An 11,028-nucleotide genomic window follows, 5' to 3' on the forward strand; every position below is an offset into this window, starting at 1 on the left:
TTTCATAAGAGTATGTAAAAGAATGCCAGTGTTGGTGGAGTCCTGGGCTAAGCAGGATTACTCCTAAGAGGATAACCCTTCCTCACAGACTAATCCAACCATTGTATGTGCAGGGAGCCTTTGTCCATGTGTGTCCTTGTGCAGGCAAAGGCTAGAGGATGATACCCACTATCCAGTCCTATCTTTAGTCCTTTGAAACAGGGTCTCTTCCTGAGCCTGGAGCTGGGATTATCATCAAATCCTAGTGATCCTCATCGTCGCCTTCCCACAGAGCTGAAGTTACAGGCACACATGGCCACCCCTGGCTTTTTACATGCGTCCTGGGTATCTAACACATCCTCGTGCTTTTTGACACTGGAACTTTACTGACTGAAACATCTTTCTAGTCCCTGGATCTGGAAGTGGAACAAGCTACAGATGGGGATGAGGGGAAGAGAAAATCAGATGGACAAACAGTCAATCAACTCTGACTAGTTGTTGATTTTTAAAACAGATGTTGAAGAGAAGAGGAGGCATTCGAATGGAGAGATGGCTCACAGGTTAAAAGAACTGCTGCTCTTCCAGAGGACCTAGGTTCCCAAGTGCCAACGTTGTCAATGGTGAAATGCACAGCTCTATTCAGAGGACTCCGGAAGCAGTTTCGTAAGAGAGACAGCTAAGGGCAAAGTGTGGATATGGTAGCCTTTCAGAAGGACGGCACCTAGAGTCAATGTTTAGATTCCTTAGTAAGACTACATTAAAAAATAAATAAATAGGGCTGGAGAGATGGCTCAGTGGTTAAGAGCACCCGACTGCTCTTCCAGAGGTCCTGAGTTCAATTCCCAGCAACCACATGGTGGCTCACAACCATCTGTAAAGAGATCCGATGCCCTCTTCTGGTGTATCTGAAGACAGCTACAGTGTACTTAAATATAATAAATAAATAAATCTTTTAAAAAAAATAAATAAATAAATAACTGGTGTCTGAGGCTGGAAAGATGGCTGTGATGAACAGCACTTACTGCTTTTGCAGAGGACCCAGGTTCCTTTCCCAGCACACACATCAGCACCTCACAACTGCCTGTTACTCCAGGTCCAGGGGATCCAACACTCTCATCTGACTTCCTCGATCACATGCATGCATGTGATATTCATAAACACATACAAGCATACATATATGCATTAATAAAAAATAAATATGTTTTAATCCCCTGGTATGTGTGCAAAATATAGCCTCTGAAGCAAATCTAGTACTGTGGATCTGGGAAGAACTCAGGAATCTTCAATGCCACCATCTAAAAGGTTTCTCCTACAGGTGGGCCTTGGTGTATGCTTCAAGCAAGTCTTCACAGCTGGGGAAATGGCCCTTACCTGCCATCCCAGAACTTGGTAGTCTGTAGTTAAGAGTTCAAGGCCAACCTGAATTCTATACCAAGACCCTGTGTTCAAAAAACAAACAAACAAGAAAAAAGCCTTCTCTACCTGCTTGCATCGCAGACAATAACACAAGCCTGCCCTGTCTGCAGAGGCTGACAACTATAGGTTGTTTTTAGAAAGAACTCATCGGAGAACAATTTATAGAAAGAGGAAGTGGGAAATAAAGAAGACACCATTTGTTTCAGCATAGCTCCCCAAGTGCTGTTTTAGAGTTCCATCTATTAAGAGTTGGTAAATTCTGCTCACACTTTTCATAAAGAATGTCACTGCGGGGGGTTGGGGATTTAGCTCAGTGGTAGAGCGCTTGCCTAGGAAGCGCAAGGCCCTGGGTTCGATCCCCAGCTCCGAAAAAAAAGAACAAAAAAAAAAAAAAGAATGTCACTGCGGCCAAATCAGCTGCACAGGTGAGTAGCCACAAAGCAGTGTAAAGTCCACTAGTGCCACCTAGAGGCCACCACAAGCCCACACTGGGTGCAAAGCAAAGCCAGAGGACGTTCTTGGGGCAGCAGAATTTAACAACAAGGCAGTGTCAAATGCAACAAAGGACATCAGGAAACCCAGTGGCTTGAGGTTTGTTTCTTGTCTCGTTTTTTTGAGACAGGTCTCAGGTAGCCCCGACTGGCCTTCAACTGCCTGTCTATGTAGTCAAGAATGGCCTTGAACTCCTAATCCTCCGGGCTCCATCTCTCCAGGGCTGAGATTACAGCAGTGTTCCGCCATGCCCAGTTTGTTCAGTGCTGGAGATGGAACCCAGGATTTCACACGTGCTAGGTAAACATTCTTCCAACAAAACTACAAACCTACCTCCCCAGCCCTCAAAGTTTCGGGAGTGTGGTGAACATTCTTCATTGTCAACTTGACTAGTTCTGGAATTGACTAAAATCCAAGTGGCTGGGTACCCCTGTGAGGGATTTTTTTTTTTCCTTAACTAAATTATTTGAAGCGGAAAGGCCTACTTTTAAGCAGGATCTTTCAAAGTGGAAAGATCCGCCTTTAATCTGAACCATACCTTCTGCTGGCAGATGATATAAAGGGCATGGGGAAAGGACGCTTGTTCTCTTTGCAAGAGAGCACTCTCTTTGTGAGAGTTCTTGTTCTCACTCTCCCTAACAAGTCCATTCCTTCACTTGCATTCAAGCCTACTTCTTCAGGATTCTTGCATATACTGAAGACTAGCTTCAGGGACTGAACAACTACTGGACTCTTGAACTTTACTTGTTAAACAACCATTGTTTGGGGTTGGGGATTTAGCTCAGTGGTAGAGCGCTTGCCTAGGAAGCGCAAGGCCCTGGGTTCGGTCCCCAGCTCCGAAATAAAAAAAAGAACAAAAAAAAAAAAAAAAAAAAAAAAAACAACCATTGTTTGACTAGCTGGAACACAATCTGTAAGCCCATTCTAGTAATTCCCTTTTAATAGATAGATAGATAGATAGATAGATAGATAGATAGATAGATACATACATACATACATACATACATACATACACATATATAGAAACATAGATACATACATAGATAGATAGATTCATTTTATCAATTCTGTTTCTACAGAATCCTGACTAAAACAGTGATAATGCCCCATTTTTAAAATTTTGTTTTAAAACTGGGCCATCATCTCCAGCTTCATATTTACCACCATCACCACCATCCATACCTACCATTGTTACCATCGCTACCAGCACCAAGATCAACATTAATACCTTCACTATTTTTGCCATAACCATCTCCATCACTACCACCACAAGAACACCATAACCAATACCATCATCACAAGCACTACCATCACTACCACTATCACCTCCACACCCTCCACTCCCATATTCACCACTAACGCTCCCACCTTGGTCCTTACCTTCAGCACTCCTATCAGCCTCAGTATCATCACAGCTACCTCCTCCATCACTCTTAAGATGACTAGTCCATGTTCCTATTTTGAAACCACTGAACACTGCTTCCTGGAGAGAGGAGCCAAGTTCACAAGGTTCAAGAAGTAAACAAAACTTATAGGGCATAGGAAGTTCCTAAAACCTACAGGATTCATAAGGTCCCCACCCTGAAGTTTTACATGTTGAGAGCTCCGGGAATGCAGCCTCTGTGAGTCTCCATCCACAGCTGCCTGGAGTAGACCTTTCAGCCATGCAGATACTTTGAGTCACTCATGCTCCTTATAAGTAATAACAATAAACTTTCTGGTTCACTAAGCTGGACTTAGATGGAACTGTGTCTATGATCTGTCTTCACTACCCCATCCAGGTGCTTGTTCATGTCTCCAGGGAGTTGCCCACCATCATCATCATTATTTCCTCCATCATTACTACCTCTGCATCCAGCAGTTACCTTCTCCATGCCCATCAGCACCTACACAGCATCACATCTCATTCCAGTAGGCCACTTAGTTCCATCCCGTCTAGTGAATTCTCCGTACCAAGAAAATACAGCATTAGATATGTTTCACTCTGTTATGCCCATCACAACCAAACATAAATATCAGCTAATATCACATTTTCCACCTAATCTTAACATCAATCAGAGCATTTGGCTAATGTCATTTCTCTGTGACACATCACTGTGGTTCCAGTTCCTCAGGACCCTTTTTAGAAACACCACCTCCAGCCCCAGAAGTAGTGATTCTTTTTGTTTTTTGTTTTGTTTTGTTTTGAACTATAGGGATTGTTTTAGTCCTTTTGATTTTTTTCCTTCAGCATTTAAAATAGACCTTTAACATCTTCGTGCACATGAAGGTTGTGTCACCCTCCCTTGTCCCCCTCCTTGTCTTCATGGTCCCCTTCTTTCCTGTAAGTAGTTTTGATTTCATGTGAGATCTTTTTTCGCATGCACTCCTAAAAATCTAGGTTTTATAGCTGAAAACACGTGATATGTCCTTCATCCCTCCCATCATCCTCTCTTGTCCCTCCCCCTTAGACACCTTCCTCCCCACATAAATCCCCTTTCTACTCTCGAGTTTTATATATGGGATACATCGTGGCTTTTTTCTTTCTGCATCTGACTTCTTTGATGTAACACAAGGCTTTCCAGCTCCATTTGTTTTCCCTACAAATGGCACTGCTTCTTGTGGGTGGATAAACCTCCATGGTATAAACACCACATTTTCCTTATCCAGTCACCTGTTCCAGGCACCTAGGCTGGGTCCACACCTTACTCTGTGTAAATAGCCCACCAAGGACTCTTCAGTAATTAGAGAAGTGTCCCGGCATGATCTGAAGAGAATACCGCCTAAGACACATCACCTCCCTCTTCTCTCCCTAACCTGGCTGTCCACTGGAACTCAGATCTTGGGACATGATGGCCTAAGATCTTCCAAGCAGTAAGATTTTTGTAGAAACTTGAGGTCAGGGATTGCTGCTCCCACTTCACAGGTGGGGAGACTGAGGCCCTGAAATGAAGTCTAATGTAAGCATACACACTACTAGTCATACAGAGCTAGACTGGCCTCCGGATCCTCTGTCCTAGGGCCCTCCATGCTACCTCTCCTGGTCCTACACCCCTTCCTGGCTGGCTGTCAGAGCAGGCAGCTGGGCCTGGTGATGAACAGGGTATGCTATGGAGAGGGGGCTAAGAATAGGGGGCAGGTGGGGAAGCAGCAGGTGCGGGATAATAGGGCCACCAGGGGAGACCCAGGGAGCAGGTGCTGCCCATGGAGGGTGGGGGTGAAGTTGTCATTGTATAGCCAGCTCTGGTGGGCTCGGGGCAGAAGGGGAATTCCTGTGAGCCCCTGGGCCACCCTGGCTCATGCTCAGAGGTCCTCAGGATGCATGGGCTCAGGCACACAGCCAGGCCCCTCCTCTGGGTCCCAGCAACCCTACCAGGTTGCCATGACAACCAACACTTTCATCCCTGTCCCTTTGTCTGGTCATGGTTCAGCTTTTGTGAACAACCATAATTGGGAAGTTGGGGGAAGGGACCAGCCTCAGCTGGGGTGGAGTTGTGAACCCCAGGCAATGTGGGACTGGAGGGTAGACTAAAGAAAATTAGAGATGTAAAAAGGCTGCGTTCTGCTGCCCAGTGGCCCCCTGGAGCCTCTTCTCAAGCTGCTTGGCCACATTCTCAGAGCTGAAGCTTCCGGCCTGGGAATGACCCCAGGCCCAGGCTCTCCTGAACCCACCTCTCAGCCTCCTTTCCCCATCTGTGAATGGAGCGACGGATCACCCCATTCCCTTGGTGCACTGCGGCTCCGAGAAACAAATGAGCATGGGCCAAGCAAGCATTTTAACTCACGCTACAACTGGAGAAACTGAGGCACGAAGCAAAGCTGGGCCCCAGTCTGAATCATACCCACAATGAGCAAATGACAAAGGCCAGAATTATTGGGAGCCCAGGTCGGAGCCCAGGTCGGAGCCCAGGTCCTCAGGGCTCAAGCCCCCAAACTTTACCCACAAAGTTGACAGTTGTTTCTCCCTTGCACTTGCAATGGGAGGAAACAAGAACTTGATGAGAGGGTAAAGAGGCCTGTGGTGCTGTCTCCCATCATAACCCAGCCCCGCTCAATGTGTGAAAAACAAGATCTCTCAACTGGGGAGAGAACAAGTGAGGCCTCCTCCTACCTTCCCGCTCTGAAGTGCTCACCCTGGCATGATTCTGCTGGGACCCAGGGGAAGAGAATGGCTGCTTTCTCCCTGCTCTAGGTCTGAATCACTGGGAGTAGTAAAGAAAGATCAGCATCATCTGAGCCCTTAAAAGCCCCTTGAGATGGCCCTGACTTGTGTGAGAGAACCCCTGAGCTGAAGTAGGGGGGAAGCCACAGCCCAGCAGATGAGAGCTTCTGGGATAGGATGGGTAGGATGCTATCGGGAAGGGGACAGGGTAGCTGTTGAAATGAGGTTGGAACACCCTTTGTTCATTTTTTCGTTTGTTTTTTGAGGCATGGTTTCTCTGTGTAACGGCCCTGGCTGTCCCCGAACTGGCTCATAAACCAGGCTGGGCTCAAACAACACAGGGATCTGCCTGCCTCTGCCTCTGGGATTAAAAGGCCTGTGCCATGGCACCCAGCTCACCTTTGTTCTTTCCTGAACTGCATCTTCTGTGCTTCGAGGGGATCCAGGAGGTCCTGCGAGCCTCCTGTCCTGGGCTAAGCACCCATCCAGGGTTGTGGAAGGAAGGACTCTGGGCATCTTGAACGATGATCTATAAAGGCTATCATCCTGCAAGGAACCCAGGCCCATGCTGTGGAATGTGGTCCTCGGAGCACAGCAACCAGCATCTTCATCAATGCAGCTACCTCCTCCCCCATGCGAATGACCATCAGAAGCAGGCCTACTGGCTGCTGATAGTCCCTTAGAGGAGGGGATGGGGAAGTCACCAGACCCTCACCGGAGACCCCAGCTGCTTCTCTGAGCCATATGTGTACATATAGTACTGCCCCAAACACACATCCCTCCCTGTCTCAGGAGGTGCTAGAGTAGTTATAGAAACTGGGAAAGGTTAACTGAGGAAACTCCATGTATGCAAATACGGGGAAGCCATCATCCATGCTGGGTGAACTTTCCAGTGTGTCTAGATGTCACCCATATTCCTGTCAGTAACTCCTCATAGGTGCTCTGTAAGTAAGCCTAATAAACTTACTAGCTGGGGGATGGAGAGATGGCTCAGCAGTTAAGAGCACTGACTGTTCTTCCAGAGGTCCTGAGTTCAATTCCCAGCAACCACATGGTGGCTCATAACCATCTGTAATGAGATCTGATGCCCTCTTCTGGTGTATCTGAAGACAGCTACAGTGTACTTATATATAATAAATAAATTAAATAAATAAATAATAAACTTACTGGCTTTGTGCAATCATCCTTTGGTCTGTCTCTAAGACCTTAGGAGGCGTGGGTAGCATCCCCCCAGTCTTCCCAGGCAATTCTCACATCAGTTCCGGAAGAACCCATAACAACAGAGATACCAGACATGCATGCCAGGGTCTACTGCCTTGTCCCAGAGATCCCGTGGACAGACACTTCAGTCAGCGTGAACCTATCTACACTCTTCTCAGCTACCCATGGGACCCTCAAGTTGAGAGGCCTGAGGAACAGAGCAAGTGGCTGGGCCTGCTCCGGCTGCTGTCTCTGGGAGTGGATGCTGCAGAGAATCCACTGGAAACCAGAATCTAGAAACCACCAAAGTGATCCTATATCTCATCACAGCTCTGCCATCCCAAGAATGTCACCTCTTCTTCCCAAGACCCTCTCCCTCTATGGCTGGCCGCACAGCTAAGCTGGGTATAAGAAGTCAACAGCAGTGTTAGACCTAGGCTAGGCTAAGGCTCTGTAACTGGATGGCCCAGACCAGAAAAGGACAGGGTCTCTCTCTGTCACTATCCACTGTAAGCCAGGGACTGGTTAGCAAGACTTTTTCAGTATGCCAAAACGTTTATATAATGTCATCTCATCCTCACACTAGAAGGTGTGGTGGTTTGAATAGATATGGCCCACATAGTCTCCTGTGTTTGAGTGCTTGGCCCATGGGGAGTGGCACTATTAGGAGGTATTGGAGGAAGTGTGTCACTGTAGAGGCAGGCTTTGAGGTCACATATATGTTCAAGCACCACCCAGTATGGAACACAGAACAGAACTCCAGCACCATACCATGTCTGCCTGCATTCTACCATGCTTCCCGCCATGATGACAATGGGCTGAACCTCTGAAACTGTAAGCCAGCCCCAATTAAATATGTTCCCTTATAAGAATTGCCTTGGCCGCGCAAGGCCCTGGGTTTGGTCCCCAGCTCCGAAAAAAAGAACCAAAAAAAAAAAAAAAAAAAAAAAGAATTGCCTTGGCCATGGTGTCCCTTCACAGCAATGGAACCCTGACTAAGACAGAGGGCAATGGCTATTATCGTTCCCCCTTCTACAGGTGAAAATGCTGGAGCTGGAAGGGGTTAGGGCATCTTGGGAAAGGCAAACAGCAGGCACATCTGAGGAGTCGGGCAAGAAGCAGAGCTGAAACCTGTCCCAGAAATACTATGACACAAACTTGAGGACTGGGAAGATGGCTCAGTCAGGAAAGCGCTTGTCTTGCAATTATAAGGACCAAAGTTCTAGCCCCAGAACCAACATTAAAAAGCTGGGCGTGGCAGTGTGTGCCTGTGCCTGCCCCACACAGTGACATCATGGTGAGATGAGAGGCGGAGACAGGTGCATCCTGGGAGCTCATTGGCTAGCCGGCAAGCCTAGCTGGCCAAGGCCCAGGACAACTAGACAGCCTGTCTCAAACAAAAGGTAGAAGGAGCTGGGGGATGACACCTAAGGACCCCCGGTTGTCTCTCTGCCAAGCCTAGTAGCTGGGTTTCCTCAATTATGGGAGTTCCCTTTCATGAGCGGCATCCCAGAGACTAGATGGGTATTTGTCTGGCAACACCAGAAATGAAGCCAGCGCTGAGAGCAAATCCAGTGCCCTTCTCCCTACTCAAACTCACCTGACCCTTGTCTTCCAGAATAATGTGAAGCAGGTTTTCCTTCACTGTCCTTATCATTGTCGTGCAGGAGGCATGTGGGACAGCTGTCCCCTCCAGCATAGCCATTGTGTAACGTCAAAAAAAAAAAAAATTATAGAGTTCAGGGACAGAAATACGCAGCAAAGTGGTGGATGACCCTTGTTCTTAAGTTTTGCAAAAGAGCAGAAGCAGGAGGATTGTGGGTTTGAGGAGAGGTGAGTAAAAGAGGTCCTTTAGAAATGAGCTGCTTGGGGGTAAGGGGCGGCTCAGATGCCAAGAGGGCTCAGTCCCCAGCACCCGCGGGGAAGCCCACAACCATACTTAACTCTAGTCTCAGGGGATCCGAAGCCCTCTTCTGGCCTCCAAGGCAGCAGGCTCACAGGCAGTACACAGACGTATGTGCAGGGAAATACCTGTACATATAAAAATAATTCTCTATATAAAACAAATGAAGCTGCTTGGCCACTGCCAAGCCTGACAGCACTCATTTCTTTCTGAGAGAGAGGTGAGTCACTAATCCAGGATATATTTCCTGGGCGCCTGAGGGGACAATTGGTCAGACAGATGCTGAGCCTTCCATCTTTGATTTATGCACACAAACGTAAGCTCAAAGCTACCCCACCACAGTTTCAACACCGGGCACAAAGTCCAACAACTGTTTCTGGGCTTGATGTCACCACTTTCAGATGTCAGAAGGCTTGAATGGCAGAGAAAGAAGTTTCTGATGTGCATGTTATGGTGTTTTTACTCAGGGCAGGAACATGTGTGTTCCCCCAAGTCATCAGTGTGTGTGTGCGTGCGTGCGTGCGTGTGTGTGTGCGTGCGTGTGTGTGTGTGTGTGTGTGTGTAGGGAGGTGACAACTGAGTACCCTATGCTATGATGAGGAGGGCAAGAGAAGTCCTTGGAAACAAGTAGAACAAAGTATGTTAGAGATCACAGGACTCACCTCAGGCAGCAAACGTCGTCCACAGACCGAAGTCCAGCTTTCTACTTAAGAGACAAAGTTTTGACACAAGTCTAACTTTATTATTTTCTTAAATATTTATAATTTTAATTTGTGTGTGTGTGTGCCTACATGAATTTAAGTATACCACATGTGTGTAGTTGCTCCTGGAGGCCAGAAGAGGGTGTCAGATTCTCTGGATCCAGAGTTAGAGCCAGTTGTAAGCCACCTGATGTGGGTGTTGAACACTGAACCCAGGTCCTGCCGGAGCAGTGTGTGTTCTTTACCTTTGGGCCATCTTTCCCGGCACAAGGTGACTTTATGTGAAAAGCTATTTAACAAGGTGGAAGACCCTTATCTAAAGTTTATTTATTTACTTTTTTAGTCTATCTTATGGAGAGGCTGACGTCGGGCAGTTTACAGAGGAGATGGGTCATTTCAGTGCCGGGTGTTTCTCACAGGTGCAGGTCTATGGCCAAATGACGAACATCTGACTCTAGCCACCTCGTCAGACACACTACCCAGTCACACAAACCTCCTTTGTTTTCTTTTGAGACAGGGTCTTACTATGTGGTTCAGGATGTCTAAATTCTTGGTCTAAATTCATTTAGTTTAAAAAAAATAAAAACTGAAAAGGCTTTAAATGTTTTTAAATCCAGCAAATCAAACAAAAATATCACATTTGGCTCACAGAAACAAAAGTAGGTTCATTATAAAAAGGCTATAAAATGTCCCCGTGAGCTCAATCATATTAAAAAACTACAAGAGAGGGCTGGAGGGGTGGCTCAGTTGGTCTGCACTGAGGTCAGGGCCCACAACCTTTCACCTGCCTGCTATTCCAGCAGCAGGAGACCTGATGTCATCTTCTGGCTCCCTTGGATACCCGCTCTCATATGTACAGAGCCACGTACACAAACACGCATGTAATTAAACAGTAAAACATAAATATTAAAAAATGCAAGGGAAAATCGTTGTGCCCCATCCCCACCCTAGGCACCTCCATTAAAGCTGAACTAGATTTTACTCAATATTGTCTCTCAGCCCCGGTTGTCTCGTCAGTAAACTCTCAGCTCTTGTCTGGGTGTGGTGGTGCACTCCTGTAACTCTGTCACTTCAGAGATGAAGGCAGGAAGCTTACCAATTGGAGGTCAGCCTGAGTATATAGTGAGTTTGAAGTCTGTCTTCAAAACCAAAACGAAGCCAAACACATGGTCTGGGGAAATGGCTCAGTGGATAAA

This window comes from Rattus norvegicus, chromosome 8 (assembly GCF_021556685.1).
Source record: "Rattus norvegicus strain SHRSP/BbbUtx chromosome 8, alternate assembly SHRSP_T2T, whole genome shotgun sequence".
In the NCBI taxonomy this organism is placed as follows: domain Eukaryota; kingdom Metazoa; phylum Chordata; class Mammalia; order Rodentia; family Muridae; genus Rattus; species Rattus norvegicus.